Here is a 27491-nt window from a genome sequence, read left to right on the forward strand (position 1 = left end):
TAAAATAATTCAAATTGTAATAGCGACATGCAATTGTGGCAACACTGGTCATGAGATGGTGGGGGAACACGCACATTCGTTTTAGTTATGATGGTAGTAGCAGCAGAAAGGAATGGAAAAGCAGTGCACGAAAACGAGCGAGAGGATAATTTAAATTCTCTTTCTTTCTTTCCACACATCGTATTTCTTATATTGCTTTCTGAAAATTATTTGTTATACACCATAAAATGTAAATTTCAGTTTAACTCTTATTAGAACACAATTAATTGGTCCTGTAAAGAACCGTTTATTGTTTTATTGCGGGAGCATAATTCAGACGCACTCCCCGCGGACACGGTGAGCTAGAAAGCACTATTTTGCATTCTCGAACAAACCGACCAAGTAGGCATCGTTGGCTTCTCGGGGCATCATTACGACTGAGCTTTGTAAGCGTAGCTCGACTTTGCAGTCCTGCACAATCTCACGACCCAGACGCTGGAACGATAGCCTACTCTGTTGCCCTTTAGTTGGGGCGAAATTCTTGCAGGGCGACAGTTCCTGATCGGGTTGCGATGAGTCACCAGTAGCTGGGGCACTTTTTCCGCCGTCGTCATCGCCGACTGCTTTTCTTCGGTGGACTGGCTGCTTGCTAGTGCTTGAACGAATACGAATGATGAGAAAAACCGACCGACAGATATTTATATAATCGCGCTAATATGCACTACTATCGCTTTCTCGCTCGTTCTCGTGCCGTGCATGAGCCTTTCCTTTCCGTCCGGCTTCTAATGGCCTAACCAAAGGAATATGCCGTCTTTCCCCCACCAAGTGCTCTCGTCAAGCAACCCAATGCGAATAACCATACGAACAAACATGTAATGGACCTATATATAAACTTTTCATTATTTTATTGTTCGGTTGGTCTACCATAACGACGGCTCTGTGCGGGATGGGCTGAAAATTTTCACTTTTCCGAGTCGTTTTCGAAAGATTTTTCAAAACACATTTTTTTTGTTATTAGTACATGTTATACATACTTCAAATTTTAATACAGCATAGAGGAACATATTTGCAACAAATTGGTCTAAAAATCAAATCATTCTGTTAAGTATGATAAAAGTTATTAACGTTCAAAATCTGACGCGGCGCCGCAGCCGATATTTTGAAACGGGACCCCTATATTGAAACCTTAAATGTATTCTACATTAAAAGTTGTCTACAAAGAAATTATGAAACAGAAAGGGGGTATACGTGAGAACTTTGAAAATTATTTCATTTTGCAAAAAAAATTTGACAGTATACGTCGTGCCAAAAAGTCTAGTTATTGGAGACGCTTCGTTGATGGCTTGTCAAGAGAAACATCAATGAGTACTCTTTGGAACTCAGCTAGGAGAATGAGGAATCGAAACGTGACTAATGAAAGCGAAGATTTTTCGAATCGTTGGATATTTAATTTTGCCAAGAAAATTTGTCAGGATTCTGCTCCTGCGCAGAAAATCATTCGCGATGCTCCCACAAGTAACGATTTCATAGATTCGCCTTTGACAATGATGGAATTTTCAATTGCACTCCTCTCATGCAACAATAATGCTCCGGGACTAGACAGAATTAAATTCAACTTGGTGAAGAATCTGCCTGACCTAGCAAAAAGACGCTTGTTGCATTTATTCAACAAGTTTCTTGAGCAGAATATTGTCCCGCGTGACTGGAGACAAGTGAGAGTTATCGCCATTCCAAAACCGGGAAAACCAGCTTCCGATCATAACTCGTATCAACCGATTGCAATGCTATCCTGCATCAGGAAATTGTTGGAAAAAATTATCCTACGACGTCTCGACAATTTGGTTGAGACGAACGGCTTGCTCTCAGATATCCAGTTTGGTTTTCGGAGAGGAAAGGGAACGAATGATTGCCTGGCGCTACTTTCGTCAGAAATCCAACTCGCTTACGCAAAAAAAGAACAAATGGCGTCTGTGTTCTTAGACATAAAAGGAGCATTCGACTCAGTCTCCATTGATGTTCTCTCGGAGAAGCTACATCAATGTGGTCTTTCACCGATATTAAATAATTATTTATACAATTTATTGTCAGAAAAGCGCATGCATTTTTCATATGGCGATTTGGCGACACTCAGGCTCTTGTCTAAGCCCCCTTCTCTATAATTTTTACGTGAATGACATTGATAATTGTATTGTTAGCCCATGCACTCTAAGACACCTTGCAGATGATGGGGTGGTTTCTGCCACAGGACCAAAAGCTATAAATTTACAACAACCATTGCAAGATAGCTTGGATAATTTATCAATTTGGGCTTTAAAGCTGGGCATCGATTTCTCTACGGAGAAAACAGAGTTGGTCGTTTTCTCAAGGAAGCGTGATCCAGCTCAGCTTCAGCTTCAGTTGGTTGGTAGAACGATAGCCCAAGTCCTGACTTTTAAATACCTTGGAATTTGGTTCGATTCTAAAGACACCTGGGGAGGCCACATTAGGTATCTAATAACGAAATGCCAACAAAGGATAAATTTTCTGCGAACAATAACTGGATCATGGTGGGGTTCTCATCCAAGTGACATGATAAGATTGTATCAAACAACAATACTTTCAGTAATGGAATATGGGTGCATCTGTTTCCGTTCAGCTGCGAACACTCACATTATTAAACTGGAACAAATACAGTATCGTTGTTTACGAATTGCCCTAGGTTGCATGCAGTCGACCCATACGATGAGTCTTGAAGTACTAGCGGGAGTTCTTCCTTTAAAAGACCGATTCTGGGATCTCTCCTCTCGTTTACTTATTCGATGTGAGGTTATGAACCCACTGGTAATTGAAAATTTTGAAAGACTTGTTGAGCTTCAACCCCAAACCAGATTCATGACAGTGTATTTCAATCACATGTCACAAGTAATAACGCCTGCTAGGAATGTTCCCACATACGTCAATATACTAGATACTCCTGAATCTACTTTATTCTTCGACACGTCCATGCAAGCAGAGATTCGTGGAATTCCGGATCATCTACGCTCGCGGGAGATCCCTAAAATATTCACAAGTAAATATCAACACATAGACTGCCTTAAAATGTTTTACACTGATGGGTCACGAATCAGTGAGGCCACTGGTTTCGGTGTTTTCAACAATATTTTTTCAATTTCTCTCAAACTTGCAGAACCCGCCTCTGTTTATATAGCGGAACTAGCAGCAGTTCACTATAGTTTGCAAATAATTAATACTTTACCCCCGAACCATTACGTTATCCTCACTGATAGTCTCAGCACAATTGAAGCTCTACGCTCAAAGAGGATTGATAATTAAGATCCATTCTTTTTGGGGAAGATACGAGAATCTCTGAGTAACCTAACAAGAAAATGTTATAAATTTACCCTAGTGTGGCTCCCCACCCATTGCTCTATTGCGGGAAATGAGAAAGCTGATAATTTAGCCAAGATTGGTGCACTAGATGGTGAAATATATGAAAGACCCATCGCTTACAATGAATTTTATAGCGCTTCTCGACAGAGGACACTTGCTAGTTGGCAAACATCTTGGGACATTGGAGATATGGGACGATGGCTACACTCAATTATCCCTAAAGTATCAACGAAGGCATGGTTCAAAGGATTGGATGTAAGTCGGGACTTCATCCGTGTGCTGTCAAGGCTCATGTCCAATCATTATACTTTAGATGCGCATCTCCGTCGTATTGGGCTCGCTGAGGGTAATCATTGTGCTTGTGGAGAGGGTTACCATGACATTGAGCATGTTGTTTGGTCCTGCACTGAATATCGTGAAGCCAGATCACAATTAGTAGATTCTTTACAAGTCCGAGGAAGACCAATCCATGTTCCTGTTAGAGACATCCTGGCGTATCGCGATCCTCTATACATGGAACTTATCTATCATTTTCTAAAAACAGCGCCTGTTAAAATTTAATTAAATTCATCTCCTCATACTCTCATCCAAGGCTAATCATTCACCAATTAAAGTGTCCTAGAATATTCAGTTTTTAAATTTAGACAATAACAGAAAAAAAGTAAATAAATGCACCCGAAAATACTAGATCATTATGAAATATAACAATGTAAGGAAAAAAGCAAACAATAAAGTGATTTCAGTGTTAGTTTTAGACAAATTATGTAAAATGTAGCTATGTAAAAAAAGAAACTGGCGTAAAAAGCTTTTGCAAATGCCGTGTCAAATAAACGTATGGAAAAAAACGCTTTGCACTAATTTTCCAGTACATATCGAAAGTCGACGGTTTTTACTAGAATATTATGCAAAGAGTAGAGTAGTAAATGTTTTAATGGCCGAGTAATGAACAGAAGAGAAATACCCTAAAGAGTTATAGTTGTTACTTACGTCCTATTGAAAATTTTCTCTAGATTTATTCTTATGGCGTTTTTGCTTGACCCCGAAACTGAGTCAGGTTCTAACCCCAACCGCTGTAAGTTCATACATTTTGACAGCAGTTGGGGTTAGAAACTGACTCAGTTTCGCTTCAAGCAAAAACGACATTAGTAATCTAAAATTTTAATTTAATATTATCAATCCAATCCTATTTAATTGACTTCTGCGTAGATTCTATCTACGATCGGAATCGATTGCCTGTTTCCTGCAGGCCTAGATTTTCTGCACTACTACATCAAGCACTTTTCAACATTGGATATTGCTGCCAACGATTTTCCTCTGCCAATAAACGCGCCCGAAGTGACCAAACAGTACGAATTACAGCACCGATAACCGTCCGTATCGTCCTGTTTTAGATGCCCAAAAATCGCTCAAAGCGTTCCCGAAGGCGTTCCGAGCAAAGATTCAATCTCTCAATTAGGAACGAATGTATCTCGCATCTGGTATTCATTTTAGTTTTCATGTAAATTAGTAAGAAATTGTGGTCTCATAAAATTTATAAATTTTACATCCCTAGCTACCCCAAGTTTCTCAATGCTCATCCAGTAAAGTACCAGCAAAATTATCACCCTGACGAAATCGGAAGTAATTGCATCGTAAGCATCAAATCAATGCGAATGGTACCATCTACGAGTATAGTGCAGTTTTTTTATATTTTAAGGCGAGTTAATGTATTCCATTTATTTCTTTATTCATTGTAATTAAATGCTTACCATTGGCATTTTAATGTGGTGTATAGATCTTTTCATAAATCCAATTCCTTTTATTGTATTTCAAAGGTTTAGTGCGTAATTCAAGCATTTTAATCCCAGTTACACTTTACTTGTATGAAGAGATAGGCTTATTTCGATAAAGACTTACGATATTTTGATGTTTATGAAGGCTGTACGTCATCGAAAGTCGCATATCTGTCAATGAATATGAAGTGAAGCTTTTTGGATGCGTCCTTTATTTTACTTCTAATGTCTTTAATTTAGTCTCAAACTTTGACATATGTTAAATTATTCAGATCAAGTATATTCCGAGAGAAAGTAATGTTTCAATTGTAAATTTCAATTCCTTCCAGCGTTTTTTTTTCTTTCAATACACACCCTCCGCGAGTCATTGCAACCAATATCACTTTTACTCAAAGATAACTAAAATTTGTTATATAGCTTTATATGAGGCTTGGTACTAAATCATTCCAACTTGTCCCGATGTAGATTCAGCGTCCCAGTTAAACACCTGTAAAATGACCCGGGATTTCGAATGGTTTTGGCCAGCACTCTGGCTCAAATGATACAACCGATTTCGGCTCAAATTCCGGATGGATTTGACTGGAATGTTCTTAACCATTATGTTTCCAACAAAAAAATATCTTTAACAGGCCGATGTGGACTTTTGGGTGTTTTGGATTCAGGAAGTCGTCCGCTTTTTGATTCTGTGAAATTGATAAATGAATGTATCTGGTTCTTGGTAATCCGGATTTTTCGAAGAAATGTTCCAGTACTAAGGTATGATTGGTAAATTTCAATTATATCCTAGCAACATGGGTGTCAAAACGCCTTGTCTCAGGAATCTGTTATTTATTGGTACCGACCATATGGCAAATTGACCTCGGAATAGCCGTTTACAGCCCCACGAGAACCCGCTCCAAAATTTTCGTTCCGGGGTCAAATCACCAAATGGTTCCAAAACCATGAGATATAGCCTGCTGATGCAATTCCAAGAATTTTGTTATTCATAGTGCCAGTATTCCATTGAAAGCTCACTGCATGGCGACAAAGAAATCGTGTGAATCTCGACTCCGCATTCTAAAGACAATCGGAGCAAATCTCCGGCGTGGTAACCGAAAAAGGCTACTACAATTCGGATCGGCTATCGTTACATCGAAACTGCTATATGGAGTTGGTTTGGTAAGCCGAGGAGGACAGGCGCCCCTTCAGATTCTTGCACCAGTGTATAATCGCACAATCTGTTATGCGTCCAGCGCTTTTGTTACAAGCCCGATCCGATCGATCATAGCAGAGGCAGGGACTCTTCCATTTGATCTGCTAGCAATACAGTGCATTTCACGAATCGCCATCCGTATGCTTGAAAAGGATGGTAGCAACAATGAGCTCCCACTCGTAATCGATTCCCTCGGAGTTTGCTGTGAAATGAGGGAAAGCAAAAGTGGTAATGTAAAATATGGCTTATAGAACCGGCTTTACCACACACCAAAACTATTCAAGCTTCCAAATTTCCTTTTCATATTCCCAGAAAACTTTAAAAGTTTCGTTTATTTTCAGCTCGTTCGTTTTGTCCTTAGATACGTTTATTATTTATTTTTCTTAGATACCTGTCGTCGATAGAAAAATGAGTGCCCGTATTTATGATGACAGTAAAACGTCATAGTTGCGTTTGACATTTCGAGGGACCGTGAGTTACTTATTGGCGAATCCAAAATGAGCCAAAAAATAAGCGTTAGAGGCAAGGCCCTGGTGAAATGATTGTGGTCCAGGTATGGCATTTTTCGAAAAGATTCTGTGGATTTTTCTCTGCTCTTGCATCAGAATAAATTGGTTCGATTGGCACGTTTCCTATGTTATTCTGAGATTTGAACTTGAAACATTGCGTGACAAAGCAGCTTTCCTTGCCACATCGTACGACTCAGTTGCGGTCCACATTTGATCATCATTGATCATTTGTAAACTGGCTCGACAAATAATGGCTTCGTCGCAAGCACCTTTTCCATGGGCTTTTGTGCGAAAATGTCACTGTGTGGGGTGAATGCAGTCAGATTTGTGGTGAAAAAAATTAGTACAACGTTTCACATTTTTAAAATGTTGACGAACACCATCAGAAAAATAAATGCAAACATTCAAGGTTTTCAAAAAGAATGGAGTTAAGAGTACGACGTAGAAACGATAGGTAACTAAACTGAAAACAAGATTGAAAAAGCGCCAGAAACTTGAAAAGCATTCGTTCAAAAATTTTTGCGTAACTGCAAGAATCTCTCTTCAGCAATCATTTATCGCCAGAATACAAATATCATATTTTAATCATTTTAAAAATTATCTCATACAAAGATATTCCCAATTGTTTTATATTATAAAATCAACTACAACATTGAGTATAAAACAATAATAATCTAAAACAAACATAACGCATTAGCTGTGTATGTTTTCCTTTAGGGGGCGTCTGATGTAAAGTACTTAAACCGAAAGTGATTTTGGTTTACGATTTTGAAGGTAAGGCAACAATGGACCGCTTTTGTAATGTTAAGGTTTATTTATACATTCATTATGTACGAGAAAAAATTGCAGTCACACAGAACCACACAAGCGTTCCAAGAGTAGACGTCTAACCATTTCCACGTCGAGGAGCGCCTCGGCGAATATGATAACTCTTTATAAAATTGACTGAAACAGGAAATTCAATAAGATTTTTAAAATTTGGACTATTATTTACTCGATTAACAAAAAAAATATAAAATGGCTTGAATTTTGGAATATAGAATAGCCTTATAAAATCAGAAAAATCTGATATTTTTATGTAAAATTTATTCATTTTTCTTAAAAATAATGAGAGAATTTTTTTTTATTCAGTTTTACGTGGTTCATCGACTTATGCATCCTCATAAAAAAATCAAGTCAAACCGTTGAATAATTATTATTGTTTATTTTTATTTATTTCTAATAAATAATGAAGTTAATTGCAAGTGTGTTTTACACAACGCGGTAGTGTGTAAAATCTCATACAGTCAAACCTGAGTACGAGCGAAGTGCGTGGCGGTATGTTTTTCGCGCGCAAGGCGCTATTGAAAAATTCATATCTCCGTAAGTATTTAATTACCCACTCCCAAATTTTTATGGCATCAAGAAAAACGATTTTCCTATTTCATCCAATAAAAAAAGAAAGAAAAATCATGTCCAAGTTTGAAAAAAATCGATATGTTTAAAACTATTAAATATTTTCCATGAAACCAATACGTTGAGTAAGTATTTATGTACTTCATCCGAAAGCTATAAAAAAGGCGCACATTTCATGTTTTGGGCACTTTTTGGTACCTTCTTTACTTTTGACAGTATGAGCGATTGAAAAAAGTAGGTTTTTTTCAAATGGTGAAATTAAACACAAAAAATCTCGAAAGTCTCGCCTACTATGTTGAAATAAAAAATACGTGTCGAATATTTTTGACTACTAAACCGAGAAAAAAAATATGCGGGCAAAAATTTTTTTTGTGGCAAATTTTGCATAAATATATATATATATATATATATATATATATATATATATATATATATATATATATATATATATATATATATATATATATATATATATATATATATATATATATATATATATATATATATATATATATATATATATATATATATATATATATATATATATATATATATATATATATATATATAGATATATATATATATATATATATATATATATATATATATATATATATATATATATATATATATATATATATATATATATATATATATATATATATATATATATATATATATATATATATATATATATATATATATATATATATATATATATATATATGGGAATTGGAGCAAACCATCAATGGCACCTGGTTGAAACGATTTGGACAGGAAGAGTGGAGTAACCAGCTTCCTATTGCTGAAATTTCGTGGATATTGGGCGGGCGTTTCTCTCCACCTGTTGGGACTACCTTTTATTACAATGGCTTACTTTGCGATTAGCTTATATTACCTTGTTAATGGAAGTTGATTCTCGAACACTTCCGTGGTACGTATAGGCGAAGTTACTTGCCGACCATCCAATTCCTTTTTGCCGCTTCATGCAGTAAAATGCTGACTATGGTCAGTGAGAAAAGCTTAAACACATTGTCGTGTATGGACTGCTCAGTGCTATGCTTGCTACTACAATAGGTGTTAGTAAAATCACCACCACATCTACTTACCACTCCCTTTCAAATGACTCCCATATTGATGATGGTTTGACCCGTTTTATGGTAACCGGAAGCCGCTATATTAGTTTTCGTAATGGCGCCAAAAATACTGACCTTCCCCTTAGTGATGATAGTTTTCACTGTTTTGTAGTAACCGGAAACCGCCAACTTGGTTTTAAAAATGGCATCAAAAATCAATTTCTGTCATCTACTGACAAACCCCTTTCAAATGATACCCATATTGATGAAAGTTTTTTTTTTAGTAACCGGAAACCGCCATCTTGGTTTTAAAAATGGCGTCAATTATCAACTTTCGGTTTTTGCTGATCATCCCCTTTTCATATAACACTCATATTGATGGTGGTTTTTGATTATTTCGGGGTAACCGGAAGCCACCATATTGGTGGTCAAAAAGACGTCAACTGTCCTCATTTGATTCCATCCGGAACCGGTGCCGGAATGGCCATAGGTTGAGGGAGCTGTAGGACCGTATGATTGAAAGAACTTCGCATTTCGTATAAATTTAGGAATATATATATATATATATATATATATATATATATATATATATATATATATATATATATATATATATATATATATATATATATATATATATATATATATATATATATATATATATATATATATATATATATATATATATATATATATATATATATATATATATATATATATATATATATATATATATATATATATATATATATATATATATATATATATATATATATATATATATATATATATATATATATATATATATATATATATATATATATATATATATATATATATATATATATATATATATATATATATATATATATATATATATATATATATATATATATATATATATATATATATATATATATATATATATATATATATATATATATATATATATATATATATATATATATATATATATATATATATATGATGGTTAAAAAATGTGGTGAATGCTTTGTAAGATATGATACACATGATGATAGACAAAAACCTGTTTTAATCCACCTAATGGTGTAATTGTGCCTTTATCATTTATTCAATAGCAAGTTATATTCAATATAATTGTGAAAATGCCTATTACATTCTTATTACACGTTGCACATATTTACAAGGGCACGACTGCCACGAACCTAATGAGCAACATGTTGAAGATGACGTCCTTGGAATAAAAAATATAATATTTAATTGGAGAAATCAACATGAGGTTAATGTTGTCTTCGCGTTAACATAATTTGGAATGCAGTGGGAGGGGAAAGGGATTATAACTGTAAAAGAGGATATGAGAGAAGCCTAGTTGGTGAAATTGGGTTCAGTCATCGCCGAATCCGATGTGACTTTAGTTCTGGAATATGCCCGGTACATTGTTCCGGTTTAAATTCCTATGTAACCGCAGTAACTCCGGAATCAAAACGTAGATCCGAATGAAATTCAGTCAATGGGTATTCCAGAGTAGATTTGCTTCGTAATGGCGTATTTGATGGGTCGATTGATTTGAAATATCAACTACTGAAAGTAGTACTGTTTGTGAAATCTTTTTTCTGGTTGTAGCTTCGCTAAACGGTTGCCTTTTTAGTTTAGCTGTAAAAATATTTTTTTCGTAATAGATGTTCAAGAACATGGTAAGCATGTTTGGTTATATTCCAGATGATGCTGTTTAGAATCATACTTCCTTATAGTACATTTTTGGTGTAGATCCGGTCTGATCGCCATTTCTGCCCTAAGCCAAAAATGCGTGCCCCCCTCAACCCAAATTTTAAACTAGGACGAATTAGCGCATGGGCGCCATTTAAACACCTTTTTTCAATATAAAGAATGTCATTTGGTATTGTTTGGTATCATTATTATTATCATTGGTTCTTTCATTCTTACCTTTCCGTTTCCTTAATTTACCTTTACGCTAATATTTACCGCCTATTTTTTATCATCATTCCTTGTTCTTTTGAGAGTATGGATGCTATTTTAGATTTTAAATTTCACCTTCTTTCTCTGTAAGGTACGAATGGATTAGCACATTTGATATTACCTTAATCCCCGGTTATGTCGGCGTTCTCTGCCTGTCATGGGTCAGTTGGTACTTTCCCTTCGTTCTTTCTTCTTTCTTAGTCCTTTTTTGTTAGTAAGCTCATTGTGTCCACGATTTCATGGGTTATTTTTTCTTATCCTTTGTACTCTACCCTTTTTTGTTTGTTTCAGTGCATTCAGGAGTCTCCGGCGTTAGTGCACTTGTATATTTCTTTTCCTTTGTTTTTGCTTATATTCATGTGTGCATATATGTATGTGTTTCTTAGTTTCATTAAATGTTTCCGAATCTCCAAGGATAAAAGAGATATCAGCAGATCTTTCTTACTTAGCCTTCCGGTGGGTGCGTTGAATTGTGCGACATTAACAAGCAGTAAATATTAAATATTTTCAGAGCTTATTTCTCAGCATTGTGGAATCGAGGAATCGAATGTTGCTTGAGGTGCCAGTATTATGTGTACATATGGTTGTAGATTCTCGATCAGCGATATACTGAGAGCTATCATCTTTTTGTTCACTCTTGATAATCCTATGCATGAGTTTTTGCACATAATTAAGCTTTAGTAAATCTTGTCCGCTTCTCCAGAGAAGAAAAAAAAATAACTAAAACAATACAGAAAGGAAAAAGGTGAGTGTTACGAATAAATAAATTTATGTTGGCCACTTAGAATGGTTCAACGGACATGAAACAGGAACATGGTGATAAATACACTGCGTTTAAATATATTATATTATAGTTTAGTGACCCAACTTGTTGGCGAATTGTAACTATGTAAACTGAACCGATTTTAATGACGTACATGTTTCCATTTCTAAGTTTTCGATTGATCCCTGACAGTAATTGCAATCGGCTCAGGCTCTTTTGTGCGTCATGCATTCACTGACTCACAATCGAATTGTGCCTCGACCAACCTGACACAACGCGCCCATTCCCCTTACTGAGCAAAAGGGCAGGGGATGCTGTTTAGAATCATACTTCTAACATTAATAGTACTATTTCAGCAATAATTATTAGCTGATAATTAGCTAAAAAATATATTTTCGATATCTTGACGGATCTGATTTTTTCAGATTTGGACGAATCTGAAGGTGACAGTTCCATACAAAAAACAAATAGTGTTATCACTAGTGTATTAGGAAAAGATCGAAGATTTAAAATAACTCATTTGCTTCATTTATAAACTGGCTGTCCAGAAATGGAAACAAACAGAACAAAACCGAATATGATTTTAAATTATTCGAGTTGTTTGAAACACACAAAGAACATCAATTTGAAGAAACAATGTGATCAAACGGTGGGATTAGTTCGCTATGGCCGTGTGTGACAAAGTGTAACCCGAGACAGTTGGAGCCGGAGCCTAAATCAATATTTAGCGGATGAGTTCAGCGCCACTCCCGAAGGAGACCATTCGCCTTGTTCGGTTTGCCCAGCTATTGAGACCCCTCCTATGGGCGGGTACCATTTGTTTCTGAGTTCTGGCTCCAGAATGGTCCAACTGGACTCAGGTACCTTGATTACCAGTCTGAAAACATTCGCTAGAAATCAAAACAGTATACAAAGAAGGCCTCAGACCGGTATAATTGATTAGCTCTAACGCTTTTTATCATCACGGGCAAAGATCTACTCAAACACAAGGTCCCCAATCGTGGCCGATTTAGGAAAGGTGGCGGGTCTCGAACCCAGGCCTTCCAACTTGCTAGCTAATTTCGTCGCAGCGCGCTAACCAACATGGTCACTGCCTATCCTGTCTCTCTCCCTTCCCCAAGCATATCAAAAATCTAACTACCTAACCTGGTGTTCATCCGAAAATGAGTGGCTCAACTTACGGTGCGTGCATATACAGTCGGCGTGTTTGCGTGTAATACAGCGATTTCATCGCTGACCTAGGATTTTCACGGGGTGGGAAAAATATAACCGCCGAACAAAAAAACTGATAATCGGGATTCGAACCCGGGCTTTTTGAGCTTGTCACGAAAACGCTGTCACTTAGCTCACTGAACCGGCATTTGCGGGTTTAAACAAAATTGATCATGCGCATGTCAAAAAAGGAAATGAGTACTCACACTACCATGGTTTTACGTGGGTCGCTCGAAGATCCTGTCCGCTGGAGATGCTGATCCGGTTGCCACAAACGATTTGCCCGGTCGTTTGCTGGCAGAGTCTGACCTGATGGAGGTCACTGCATTACATGTTTCCCACGTGGGTTGATCGATAGTCGGTGCCCAGCAACTGGACGTATGCTGGCAACGACGCTGCTCCCTAGCTAGCGCGAATTTGACGGTCGTCGCTCTTCCGGATGGTTAACCGGGAACTTTGTAGCTAGATGGCGGGGTCAGAAGCGGTTGATGATGGATGATGATCGGTGTGACGGGATGCTGCAGCTTCAAACCTGCACGAAAAACACGCATCCAACGACAAGTTGGAATTAGGGCACGCGTTGCACTGGCCACCATTTGCACCTTACCTTAAAATTACGCAAGTTTCCCCGAAGCCTTTTTGTATACGGCTTCAATTTCTTTTGAATATCCCCAGACCTCGATCCTCTACCACCAAATCCCGGGTGCTGCCGAATGGCTTTCAAAACCCAGAGACAAATAGTTTCCCCTCCACTATAGCTTATTCTGCGGTTAAAGGTCGCAGAAAGGGTTATCTCAAAGCGGGGCGACGCCTGCGTCGCGACCACCCGCCAAAAGTACAGTGACAGTTCATTCGAAGGAACTCCAACCAACCACTCACTCTCATTTACATTTCGGGAGAAATTACAAAAGCTTTTACCCATGCTGAGCGGACCAGTTATTCGAGGGGCCGCTCGATATTATTTACATTCATATCGTAGTACTACAAAAGATAGATCTGTTTTGCGGAGAGTAATATCTGTTGACCTGGGACGGGACCTGCGGAAAGAAAAAAACGCGTGTCAAATTGATCCAGCACTCAAATGTCAGATTGAACCGGCTGTCCTCAGAGTGATTAATATGGGGAGTATTCTATTTGAAATTGAGAAAAAATTCAAATATATCTATAAATTAATCATTAGATCAATAATGATAGTGGAGATGATAGTGGTTTCATTAATTTCAAAATGTTCAATTCTTGTGAATTTCTCCCACTGTTCTCTCAAATCGGGATTCACCGGAAAATGGTGTAAAGTTATCTCCGGATTTTTCGCTTTACTACGACCGCAATTTTCTACCTTGCACTTCATGATAATGGATTCACGAAAAAATTGAAAGTTCAATTCTTGTTTGTTCTTTAAAAAAGTCATACCATTTCTTGAACTACATCAAGTATTAGTGTGTGTGTGTGTGTGTGTGTGTGTGTGTGTGTGTGTGTGTGTGTGAATGGAAGAAGTAAGATATAACAATCAAAAAGAAGGAATAAGAAAACACGAATCCGCAGGTCCCGTCCCAGCTGTTGACGACTTGAACAGTAAAGTGATATTTTTACAGAGCTGTCAGCAAATTGTTTAAACAATTGCGGTAAAGTTTTCATTTTTTAGCAATTTTCAGTAATTTTTCGAATAATTTGTTGAAACCCGCAATATTTTTCACTGAATTTATCAGCACTTCTGGAATTTTCGGTACATAAACATTATACAGTAAAATACTGACTGATTGCTCAACAAAATTGTACCAACATTACCGACCCTCGTCAAAAATTTAAAAACAGGTAGAGCAAACCATCTATCAAGTCACCATTTGCAGAGGAAACTGCTGACTGACCAGTATTTTTTGACGTTTGGAGAGAACGGATTGCGGAGAGCTCGGTATCCGAAATGTGTTACTGAATTGATTACCGGCCCCAGCAAAATTTTACTGTATCCAGTAATTCAAATCAAGTGTGTAGCAAATAATTTGTGGAAAGGTGTCTTTTAATATTTGGCTAGATTATAAAAGATGCGCTTTTTCTAAAGATAAGTATTATAGGGTAAAGTGCCTATTTTCACCATACTAAGCAGGGTACCTCACTAATTCATTAATTTCTCGGCCTACAATCAATGGAATGCCTAAAAATTGACATCAACAGCTTTGCTTCGTTGTTAAGAACAACACAACACAAATGCGCTGAAAACAGTGAAATTCTCGTGTTTGGGCGCAACAAAAACTCGAATCGAGTGCCCCTATTGTTGCGCTTCCTTTTGACTCAATGCGTTGAACAAAGATGGCAGACACTGTTCTAGCCAACGGCTTCAAATGGGTAGGGTGACAATAGAAACATAACGAAAATGGGCTCAACACCCTATCTAAATCAAAAACACAGTTACGAAATCAACCGAATTGACACTAGCCTACATAAAATCGTTGATTAAAATCAACAAACGATACCGAGTTGATAGCTGAAAGTCATAGTAAGAATGTCGCTAGATTCTATCATTTGATAAAAAATTTGTAGTAAAAATATGTTACAGTTGACTAAAGTACTTTGAAATCTAATCCGCAAGAACCCAATTGACGATAATGAAATAGGATAGTTTATGTTCTCATTCGTATTTGTCAACTATTGGCAAAACTTATATAATAAAATGCGTGCCAAAATCAATTTACCACTATAAGATGAATTGATCCGATCTTTTCGATATCAAATTTGAGCTCAGCTACTCCAAATTCACTTTTAATATATGGCTATAGGACAAAATTCACTAAAAATGTATATGGCAGAAGAAGAGAATGTAGGTTAAAGGGGAGAGAAAGAGGGGGGAGGGGGGTTATGCAGGAAGAGATGGTGTGAGGGAAAGTTCTGAGAGAGTTGATGGAGTATGCAACACCCCAACCGCATATTAAACGCCCCTTTGAGATTTGGTTTATGAAAATCGGTTCAGCCATTACCGAGTAATTGATGTGACTAATTTTGGAATAGGTACAGAACCCGAGAATTCCGGAACTGTCGATAGTGGACAATATATTCAAAGAATCTTTGATTGGCCATCAGTGATATATACTTGCAAATAGAAATGGTGTGACCTGTGCAAATAGAAATGGATTTTTAATCTTTGAAGTATTACGATTGTACCGGTTTATATGGGAAATTCTTATGTGGCCGCAAGAACCATCCTGTAACTCAGGAACCAAATGTCAGATATGAATAAAATTCAATGACAGTCTATGGGAGTATTATATCTTTCATTTTTTTTTTATCCCTTTATGGGCAGCTAGGGCCGAGGGTGGTGGCTAACGGGTTTCATACATCCTTGACCTGACGGACAAAGCTATGGTGCCTTGAACACAGGCAACGCAGATCCAAGGCCATCATTGAAATGATAAGTTCTGCGTTTGAGATGTACTTCCCCCGGTTGCCAGACGAATACCTGTAATTATTACTTGTTGCTTTGTATGTATGAATCTAATGTTCAGTCCTGGGTGGTGTATGCGTGGAAGGTGTGGTTTTTAGCGTTCGAGTCCAGGAGTGCATATCTGTCTGGGTTAGCGTGGGCGTTTAGTAATTGTGTAATAGTGTGATCGCTAAAGGCTCGAGCATATGAATGCCAGCGTGTCTCCAACTTTGCGTGCATAAATCCGATTTTAGATCCGTGTTGCCATTCGCACATTCACGTGTATTCTTGTAATGTAATTTTCAGTGTATGGTAGAGAAACGTGTTGTCCAGTGAATCGGTCCAACTGAAGGCATGAGTCTAGGCTGATCGAGAGTAGAGAATTCCGAACGTAGCCAGTCTATGATCGCGCGAGTGGTGGGTTAATGCTTGAGACCGCGGTTGTAAAGTTATAGGTGCTGAAAAGTTCACTTAAGTAAAGGGGTGTTGGCGAAATTGCGAGCGTAGGTGTGTGTGGATGATTGAAATTGTAATGTAAGTTCGCGTTTTTGACCAGGTTTGTGTTATCGCGAAAGTTAGGGGCGTTTGCACGTTTTGGATGTGAATGTATATGGGAGAATATGCAATTGACTGTGCTTATGAATATCAGTATGAACCCAACTCAAGATACAGTAATAAAATGAAAAATAACATGCCGAATGTTTCTTTTTTTAGGCCAATAACCGTGCATTGAAGAATGCTCAAAAACTCTGAACTAGGCCCCATCGAGTCCAGTCTGTCCGTCTCGTCCTGTCGTGTCTGGGGTTTCCAGGTTACATGCATTCACCAGATGAGACTAGCTTATGTCAGCTTACTTGTGCACTGGTTTCGTAGAATCGAGGCGATCATCGAAATGATAGATCCTACGAGTGAATGCACTTGGCCCAGTCACCTGTCAAGCATTTGTGTATTTGTGTGTGTTGAGATATGTGTGGAGCCTGTAAATAATATTTTAATACGAATAACATTTTATACTTCAAAACAAGAAATGTGTAATATACTACTAGCAGTTTGTTGATCGTTCCTACTTATCTGATTCCATCGAGTATGAGAATACATCTCCATTGTTCTAAAACCTGGCGACGTCCGATGGCAGAGAAGAATCATTGTGGGCCGCAATGTTGCTCTTCTTGGATGTGTGAGCTCGCAAAGGTCATCACAAGAATATAACGCATGAGACCGAAAATTAATAAAAAAAATAAAGAGAAGAGTTAGTATTGTTATTGAGTATTAATAATATGCCGATTTTTTTCGAGAGTTGTCCTACTGGAACTGTAGAGCTAATTGATTTAATTAAGGCATGGACCTAGACTTCTGGAATCGAGGATAGAGACCTCCGGACGCGAACGACTCATGAATGCGCGAGTGCGGGGGACTGTAGGTTCACGTTTGAGACCGCGTTTGAGTGAATACAAGTGCCGAGACGTTCATATTATCACCGGGATGTTATAATGTCTGGAAGAGCGCGAGTATAGGTTGCGTGGATGGTCGCGAAGGGCTCAAGCATTTTTATATTTGTTTGTCGCGTGTATGTGACTTTGCATTCGATTTTTATGTAGTTTCGCGCGAACACGGGCATTTGGAGGTTCACTCTCGAGACCGGGATTATTAATTTATAAGTGCTAAACCATTCACTTAGTCACCAGGGTGTTATACTTTTTACGAGATCGTGGGTGTGGTCGTGCGTGGATGATCGCGAAGGACTCGAGCGTTTGTATGTGGACGTTTTTGTCGCGTGTGCTAGTATGTAACTTCGCGTGGACACACCATTTTTATAAGCGTGCGGCCATTCGCATGTTCGCGCATTCTTCAACGATCGCACGTGGATGTCTTGTCTAGTTTTTATTTCTATTGGTCCAACTAAAGGTATGAATTTGGGCTGCTATGATCAAGGGCGGAGACTTCCGGACTCGACCGATTCATGATTGCGCGAGCTTAGGTTCTTAGGTTCCAACATTCACCTAATCAATCGGGGTGTTCGAATATTGGCGAGATCGCGGGCGTTCGTATTTGTGACCAGGTTTTTGTTATCGCGTAGGCCACGTTTGTACGTTTGGAATGAGGTGCCTGCAGAGAGAATTGGGCCCTAAACCCACATTATATATTATTTGACCATGGCAGTGGATAATAAAGGTCGCCAAGTTAAGTACTAAAATTGATCACAATGTAGCTTAACTAAAAAGAAAATCATCGTATCCCAAGTTTATGTGATATCATCACTGTAATACTGCTTTGGTGGAAAAGCCCCCGGACCACATCAAGGTACAGTATCATGCCGAGGGTAGTCTATGGGAGTATTATATCTTTCATTTGAAACCAAAAAATATAAAAATCGGTCAAGAATTCTCTGTGAAAAAGGTATGACATTAACTTACGAACTTGGAAAGTACCTGGGGGCATCAAAAACCGTCATAGGTGGCCAATGTGGTCAAAGCTGCTTAGAATGATCATTAGTGACCTAGATCCACAAATCCGAGTTATGCTTCACCCTTTTTAATATGTATTACATTATTTGGACATCATGGGGATACCATTTTATATGTGAATTTGCTGGGTGATCGTACTCTTCAACCCGTAACTCCGGAACCGGAAGTCCGATTGGCAAAAAATTCAATAGCAGCTTATGGGAGCGTTATACCTTTCATTTGAAATCAAGTTTGAGCGATTCGGCTCTGCCATCTCTGAGAAAAGTGAGTGAGTTTTGAAAACACACACACACATGCAGACATTTGTCAATTTCAACGAACTGAGTCGAATGGTATATGAGGCTCGGCCTTCCGGGCCTCGGTTAAAAAGTCGGTTTTCAGCGTGATTGCATATCCTTTCTATATGAGAAAGGCAAAAATACATAAAATGTACTGTTATGTGCAGGGATGCCAACGGTACCGATAAACTACATTTTTTTCGGTATATTTACATTTGCTGTATGGCACAGCCCGCTACAGCGACGCATCACTACAGCTCTTGCCAGAACGGTAGCCTAACCGAGTACATTTTCCCGTACAGCAGTAGAATACATTTTTGTTTTGCTGCTGTACTCCGACTGCTCGGTGAGAGTGTGGCGTAGTAAAGTTTGTTCTCTCGCTTTGTACATTTTTCTCTGCATAGTCAACGGGAGAGGTCCGCACACAAAAGCGTTGATGCCGGCCGTGGCGTAAATGAGCCGCATCACTTGTCGTCATTTTTAAATAAAAATATTAAAAAGATTGAAAATATTAAAAAATGTAAAGTAAGGAAAGAGAAGCTGTACCGCTCGCGTCTGGTGGCTGTACTGGGGACAGTAGTTTTTTGTCATGTTACACCTTTGCACACAGGCAGCCGTACAGCGCTGGGCAACCTGCACTAGCGAATGACAGCAGCATCGAGAGAAAAATGAGAATGTAGGCAGAAAAATTACAGCCGTGGAAAAGGTAGGCATTTTGCATCCTTGGTTATGTGTATGATAAACAAAACATTCAGTAGACACAATCAATATATTTACTGAAAATAGGGCAATAACATGAACAATGAGGAAATATTTGATATAACTAGATTAGTTATGGAATTTGCTTTTCAACTTTGTCTCATCGGAATCCGAGACTAACTTAGTGACTAACCTGGCCACGATTTGTTAGGAAAAAAAATCAAGATAACCATATCAACGAGTGCCGGGCTGAAAAAGTTTCCTTTTAACCTAACACAAACACCTGTAAAATTTGAAACCGATCCAAGAAAAGTTAATGGACCCGAAAATGAATTTACATCTATCCTTATATAATGTATTTGCGGATCATTAAAATTAATATGAAATTGAATATATAATATTTTTATCGATGCGAGAACAAATCACAAAATTTAAGTTTTGCGCTGAGTCGATAATTTCTAACCGGGGGGATGGCATCACTATGTTGATGTACACATAGTAGTCAACAAATGGTGGGCCCATTGTATTGACAGTAGTTAACATATGATGGGCCCAGCCGCTTCTAGGCCCGTGCCTCCCATACTCATTAGGTTGTTTTAATTTTAACAAAGGGAGATGCTGGCTTGAAAAAATGGCCGCCTATCAGAGGGCTGTTCCTCGCCTAATTGCGTGAAGTTGGTTAGAATGATTGAAAATCCTTCAAACTCCTTCTTTTGGACGAACCATCACACGAATTCGCGTCGATAATGTTGCTATTCTTGTAGCAAATTTCAAGCTGAAAGCATCTATAGTTCCCCGGGCCTAGTACATTGGAGGGCTTCTGAACCACTTCGGCGAATCTTCGTGCAATCACTCCCTATTGGAACATTTCCTTGCTGCTCGAAAGCAGCGCACATGTTTCCAGTTCACAAAAACCTATTTTAATCCACCTAGCGGTGCAATTGTGCCTTTCTCAATCATGAATCACGAGAATGTATGCGTTGTTTATATTCATTAAAAGCTTTTAAACGCATATATTACATTTTATTATTATATATCACATGACAACTATATACAGGAAAATAAATCATTATTCGAGTTCTAAAATTTTGCAAAAGAAAAAAACAGCCACGGTAATATTGAATTGAAAAAAGGTCCCCCTTTGAAAAAAAATTGAGTTCCGGCTTATATGGGAATTTCATATGTGACCGGACGATTTAGTCTATATTTCCGGACCCATATAAGCGATCCGTACGAAATTTTATAGACAGCTATGGGGATATTATAGCTATCATTTGGGACTAAGTTTGTGAAAATCGGCCCAACCATTTCCGGGAAACTGATGTGAGTTCCTAAATTTTGAAAGATGGCCGCCCTTCCCGGGCACTTCCGGAACCGTCTATGGTGGTCAATGTAGTCAACGAAAGTTTGGTTGGCCGTCGGTGACCTAAAACAGCAAATTTAAGTTGTTTGAGAGACATTTTAGCGAAATTTTTACCTTTTTTGCTTTCATCGGAGTATCGGTTTGAATCACAATTTGCTATGTGATCGAACGCCACAACCTGTAACTCCGGAACCGGAAGTCGGATCGGGATGAAATTAAATAGTCATTTACGGGGACGCAATACCTTTCATTTGAGGCCAAGTTTAGTCGAATCAGTCCAGCCATCTCTGAGAAACCGATGTGACTGTTATTCTGAATTTAGATACTTCCGCCGGGGCTTCCAGAACCGATGATGGTGGCCATGTGGCCAAATAGACTTTGAATGGATGTTAGTGACCTAATACTACAAATCGAAGCAGTTGTGGTCATATTTTGGAAAAATTTTCACCTTTATACATTCAGTGCAGAATTTATTAAAATCGACATTTTCTGCGTGTTCGTACTCATCACCCTGTAATTCCGGAACCGGAAGTCGGATCCATTAGAAATTCAATAGCAGCCTATGGGAACGTTGCACCTTTCATTTGAGACTAAGTTTGTCAAAATCGGTTCAGCCATCTCTAATAAAAATGAGTGACATTTTTGGTCACATACACACACATACGCACACACACACATACATACATACACACATACATACACACATAGACATTTGCCGAACTCGACGAACTGAATCGAATGGTATATGTCACTCGGCCCTCCGGGCCTCCGTTAAAAAGTCGGTTTTCAGAGCAATTGCAATACCTTTCTATTGAGAAAGGCAAAAAGGTCCCCCTTTGAAAAAAAAATTTAGTTCCGGCTTATATGGGAATTTGATATGTGACCGGACGATTTAGTCTATATTTCCGGACCCATATAAGCGATCCGTACGAAATTTTATAGACAGCTATGGGGATATTATAGCTATCATTTGGGACTAAGTTTGTGAAAATCGGCCCAACCATTTCCGGGAAACTGATGTGAGTTCGTAAATTTTGAAAGATGTCCGCTTTTCCCGGGCACTTCCGGAACCGTCTATGGTGGTCAATGTAGTCAACGAAAGTTTGGTGGGCCGTCGGTGACCTAGAACAGCAAATTTAAGTTGTTTGAGAGACATTTTAGCGAAATTTTTACCTTTTTTACTTTCATCGGAGTATCGGTTTGAATCACAATTTGCTATGTGATCGCACGCCACAACCTGTAACTCCGGAACCGGAAGTCGGATCGGGATGAAATTAAATAGTCATTTACGGGGATGCAATACCTTTCATTTGAGGCCAAGCTTAGTCGAATCAGTCCAGCCATCTCCGAGAAACCGATGTGACTGTTATTCTGAATTTAGATACTTCCGCCGGGGCTTCCGGAACCGATGATGATGGCCAATGTGGCCAAATAGACTTTGAATGGATGTTAGTGACCTAATACTACAAATCGAAGCAGTTGTGGTCATATTTTGGAAAAAATTTCACCTTTATACATTCATTGCAGAATTTATTAAAATCGACATTTTCTGCGTGTTCGTACTCATCACCCTGTAATTCCGGAGCCGGAAGTCGGATTCATTAGCAATTCAATAGCAGCCTATGGGAACGTTGCACCTTTCATTTGAGACTAAGTTTGTTAAAATCGGTTCACCCATCTCTGAGAAAAATGAGTGATATTATTGGTCACATACATACACATACGCACATACACACACATACATACATACACACATACATACACACATAGACATTTGCCGAACTCGACGAACTGAATCGAATGGTATATGTCACTCGGGCCTCCGTTAAAAAGTCGGTTTTCAGAGCAATTGCAATACCTTTCTATTGAGAAAGGCAAAAAGGAGACAAATCGAACATTGATAATTATCGGGGAATTTAGATCCAATTTCCTTTTACTCTATTTTAGATCCTATTTTCTTTCACTGCAAACACTACATTGAACACGACTAGCACGGTTTAATACCTAAACGATCGACAACGTTTTTTCGTTCACAACATATGTACTCGATGCATTCGCTGACGGATTGCAAACCGATGCTATTTACATGGATCTATCTGCAGCCTTCGACAAAATCAACCATGATATCGCAATAGCGAAGCTGGACAAACTCGGTATTCATAGACAACTCCTGCGCTGGGTTCGTTTCTACCCCGATGGAAGGCACCACCAAATCAGCATTAAGGACTTTCTATCTACGTCATTCTTCGCTACATCCGTCATCCCACAAGAAAGCCATCTCGGTCCAGTAATGTTCCTCCTTCACTTTAAAGACGTCGATATCACATTACAAGGACCGACGACGTGAATTTTTTTCGACAAATACGGGATAAGACCGATGTTTTAGTACGTGGTCTAAGCAAAACAGAATCTCTTTAAACCCGAGTAAATGCTCCATTGTTACTAGTGACAAACTCAGTTTAACTACAATTTCTTCGATCCGAGCATTCCAAGACACCCTCACGTCAAGGATTGTGGAGTCATCATGGATTCAGCACTTATGTACAAACCACATACTTCATTAATCATGGATAAGGCATCATGAAAACTTGGGTTCATTTTCCTAATAGCGAAAAACTTTAAGGACGAATACTGTTTAAAATCACTCTATTGCGCGTTGGTTCGCTCAACACTGGGATATTGTTCTGTTGTTTGGAATCCGCACTACCAGAACGATTACTTCAACATCTTCCTTGGCAAAACAGATTTCAGCTGCCTACCTACAAAAACCGATGTCAGTTAATAAAGCTCGATACTCTAGGCAACTGGAGACTCTGCTCTTCAGCCCTGATCGTCTTGGACTCACTGTCTGCTAGGGTGGATTGCCCTACAATCCTTGGACACCTGGATCTTTAAACCTCAAAAATGCAAGGGGTCTCAGAGGCCCAGCTAGTTACAGTTCTCTAGTTTGAATTTGTAATTTGAAATACAAATGATCGAGCGTTTTCGAGTTTACGATTTTCTCACTGATAAAACGACAAAAAAGAGGTTTTTGATTTAATCGTTGCACTGTTGTTATATCATTCTCTTCACTTTTTAATTGCGAAAACAGCTGTGCAGGTGAAAGTACACAATTTATTGAATTTATGAAACATAAATTGACTTCAACAAAAAAGTGAAAAAAATAAAGGGTTGTGTACAGGACACGACCACGGTGACATTAACCCTCAAAAAGGCAACCGGGTCTCAGAGGCCCGGCACGTTACAATTTTTTAGTTACAAAAAATGTGTATGCAGTATAAGCTTGGGCATGGAAATTTTGATAAGTAGCTTTGAAATCTATAACAAAAGTAAAGAATTGTGAAATTTTCATCTATGGAGTGATGCGCAGCTATGTTTGAATTTTTTACATGCACAAAAAGGCAAGCCGGGCCTGGCAGGCCCAGTGTGCATGCAATATTTACTAGGAATACCACGGGTTTTATACATTAATATTTATCTGAAAAAAACATTTTGATGAGTTCATCTTCATATTAGCAGGAATTTTTTTTCATATTTTGATTGATTTTATCTTTTTACCTTTTCTTATAAGAAAAAAATCTTGAAAGTTTGAGCGAATTCTATACATTTATTTTATAAGAAATGTAAAAATAGCATACGATAATGGCGTGTGTCATATTTTTGGGTAAATACTTTTATTTCACCCACTGTGGTCTACTTGACAATTATTTGGATACAACATAACCTAACTCTGTCGTTATTGTCTATTTTTGTAGTCTATTCTTTGTGTTATAGTTGTCGTAATTATTCAAATTGTAAGATCTAAAAGCAACAAAAAATTGAAATGGCTATAAGACGATATGCCCATGTTTTCAATCGTCTCAAAGAATCTGAAATAATGGAAGAAATTCGAGCAAATTCAACAGCAGACGATTCCGAAACTGATTTGCAAAGCGAGGAAGAAGATGTGAATGATATTGCTTCCGACGATGAATCTGAATCAGAAAAATATGAATAAGTACTCCGATTATGCATCAGAAGAAATTATTAGCAACCCAGAAACATTTATTGGTCGTGTTCAAACGAAATGGAGCTCAGAACCAATCGACAGTCGACGTAATCTTCCGAGTACTCACCTTTTAAGAAAAAAAAATTTGACCTTTTTACATCCATCGCCTTATACGCTGAAATCGGGATTTGCTGCGTGTTCGTACTCGTCATCCTGTAATTCCAGAACCGGAAGTCGGATCAATTAGAAATTCAACAGCAGCCAATGGGAATGCTGTACCTTTCATTTGAAACCAAGTTTGTAAAAATCGGTAAAGAATTCGCTGAGAAATAGGTATGACATTATCTTAGGAACTTGGTAAGATCCCCCGGGGCATCAAGAACCGCCATAGCTGGTCAATGTGGTCGAAGTGCCTTCGGTGGGTCATTAATGATCTAGACATGCAAAGCCAAATAATGTTGCACATATTTTAATATATATTGCATCATTTGGACATCATGGTGGTATCAGTTTCTATGGAAATTTGCTGTGTGATTGTACTCTTCAACACGTAACTCCAGAACCGAAAGTCGGATCAATAAAAAAATCAATAGCGACCGATGGGAAGGCTGCACCTTTCATTTGAGACTAAATTTGTACAAATCGGTCCAGCCACCTCAGAGAAAAATCGGTGAGATTGTTTGCCACATACATACATCCATACATACACACACATACAGACATTTTACGATCTCGACGAACTGAGTCGAATGGTATAAGAGATTTGGCCCTGCGGGTCTCGGTTAAAAAGTCGGAATTTCGACCGATTGCATAACCTTTCTATATGAGAACGGCAAAAAGGAGCTTGAATTTAGACGGGCCTGAGAGGCCCGGCTTGCCCTTTAATGTTAGGATTTTAGCTTGCCTTGACAAGGGTTAAAAATGTAGCTTTTTTCAAGAGCGTGCAAATGAATTTTGTCTATCACACATATCGACTCACGTTCTTGCTCACTCGCCTATTTTCATATGTTACAATTTGCTATATACCCTCCCAATAAAAAAATTATTTATTGAAGGTCATTTAACGGTAATCTATTATTACAATTAATCAAGTATCGCACTAGGTGATTGGAATTATTTGGCGGATCCATCTAGTAAAAATAGGCTGGTCTGGCCAGAAAATATATTCAAAAGAAAAGTTCCATATTGAGAACTATGATGAGGAAGCCCACGCCCGCCAACGGAAATATACAGATTCTTCATGAAATATGAAATTTCATTTTCCATTTAAATTTTCAATAATGTACTAATGAACTTAAGTAAACAATCTAAGGTTAAGTATTTCTTGATCGATTAGTGGTTGAACAAATGAAATTATTTGATAAATTACACATTGTTATACAACGTTCGCACTACCAGTTAAAACGGGTTTTTATGCTATCTTGGTGACATTTTTCTTGTTGCTAATTATGATAACGTGTTATAACTCTGTAGTGTAAACATTGTATTATTAAACCAATTCTGCAGCGTTTTATGTTATATAGGTGTTTTATGTGGTAATAGGACTGACATAATTATATCTTCAGTACAGCGGTTTGTTTCATAATTTAAAACAGATTTATTTTAAAATTTAAATTGGTATACCCAACCGTTCTATTTGTTGTATACTTTAAAACGCGATTAGAACTATGTTTTAAATACATAGGGCAGGACAGATACTCTGACTGCATAAACTGGGAAAACAATTTTAAGTCTAGTAACGCTTAAGACATGGCTTGAATTTTAATCGAAAAAGAACACCAGCTTAAACTGCTGCTGGGACGGTCAGTTCTGTTTTAAAATTTTCCGTTTTGTGCAGTACGAAACAAAAGTGTTTGAAATTAGAAAACAAAAAGTTCTGCTGGGAATGTGATTGTTTCCGATGCAATTACACTCAGGTTTTTTTACGTATCCCCCGCCCGCGTAAATGAAAACCGCGTACCTTTCAAAAAACGCGTAAATGAAAACCGCGTAAATTTCAAAATCCGCGTAAAAAAATACCGCGCAAAAAACCGCGCAAAAAACCGCGTAAAAACCTGAGT

At 37.9% G+C, this 27491-nt stretch overlaps 1 protein-coding gene across 5 annotated transcripts in view; it reads right to left on the minus strand.

Annotated features, from left to right (window-relative positions):
* The window catches only part of LOC131683224 (uncharacterized), a 316913-nt gene that overhangs the window by 52863 nt on the left and 236559 nt on the right, over positions 1 to 27491 (minus strand). Inside the window, exons 3-4 of one of the 5 annotated variants that reach the window (XM_058965061.1) lie at positions 13834 to 14263; positions 13433 to 13758 (exon numbers count right to left, since the gene is read on the minus strand). The exons of the other annotated variants lie outside the window; for them this stretch is intronic. The gene's annotated coding sequence lies outside the window, so the exon portion shown is untranslated. The remainder of the gene's footprint in view (positions 1 to 13432; positions 13759 to 13833; positions 14264 to 27491) is intronic. 5 annotated transcript variants of the gene reach the window in all.

This window comes from Topomyia yanbarensis, chromosome 2 (genome assembly GCF_030247195.1).
Source record: "Topomyia yanbarensis strain Yona2022 chromosome 2, ASM3024719v1, whole genome shotgun sequence".
Classification (NCBI taxonomy): domain Eukaryota; kingdom Metazoa; phylum Arthropoda; class Insecta; order Diptera; family Culicidae; genus Topomyia; species Topomyia yanbarensis.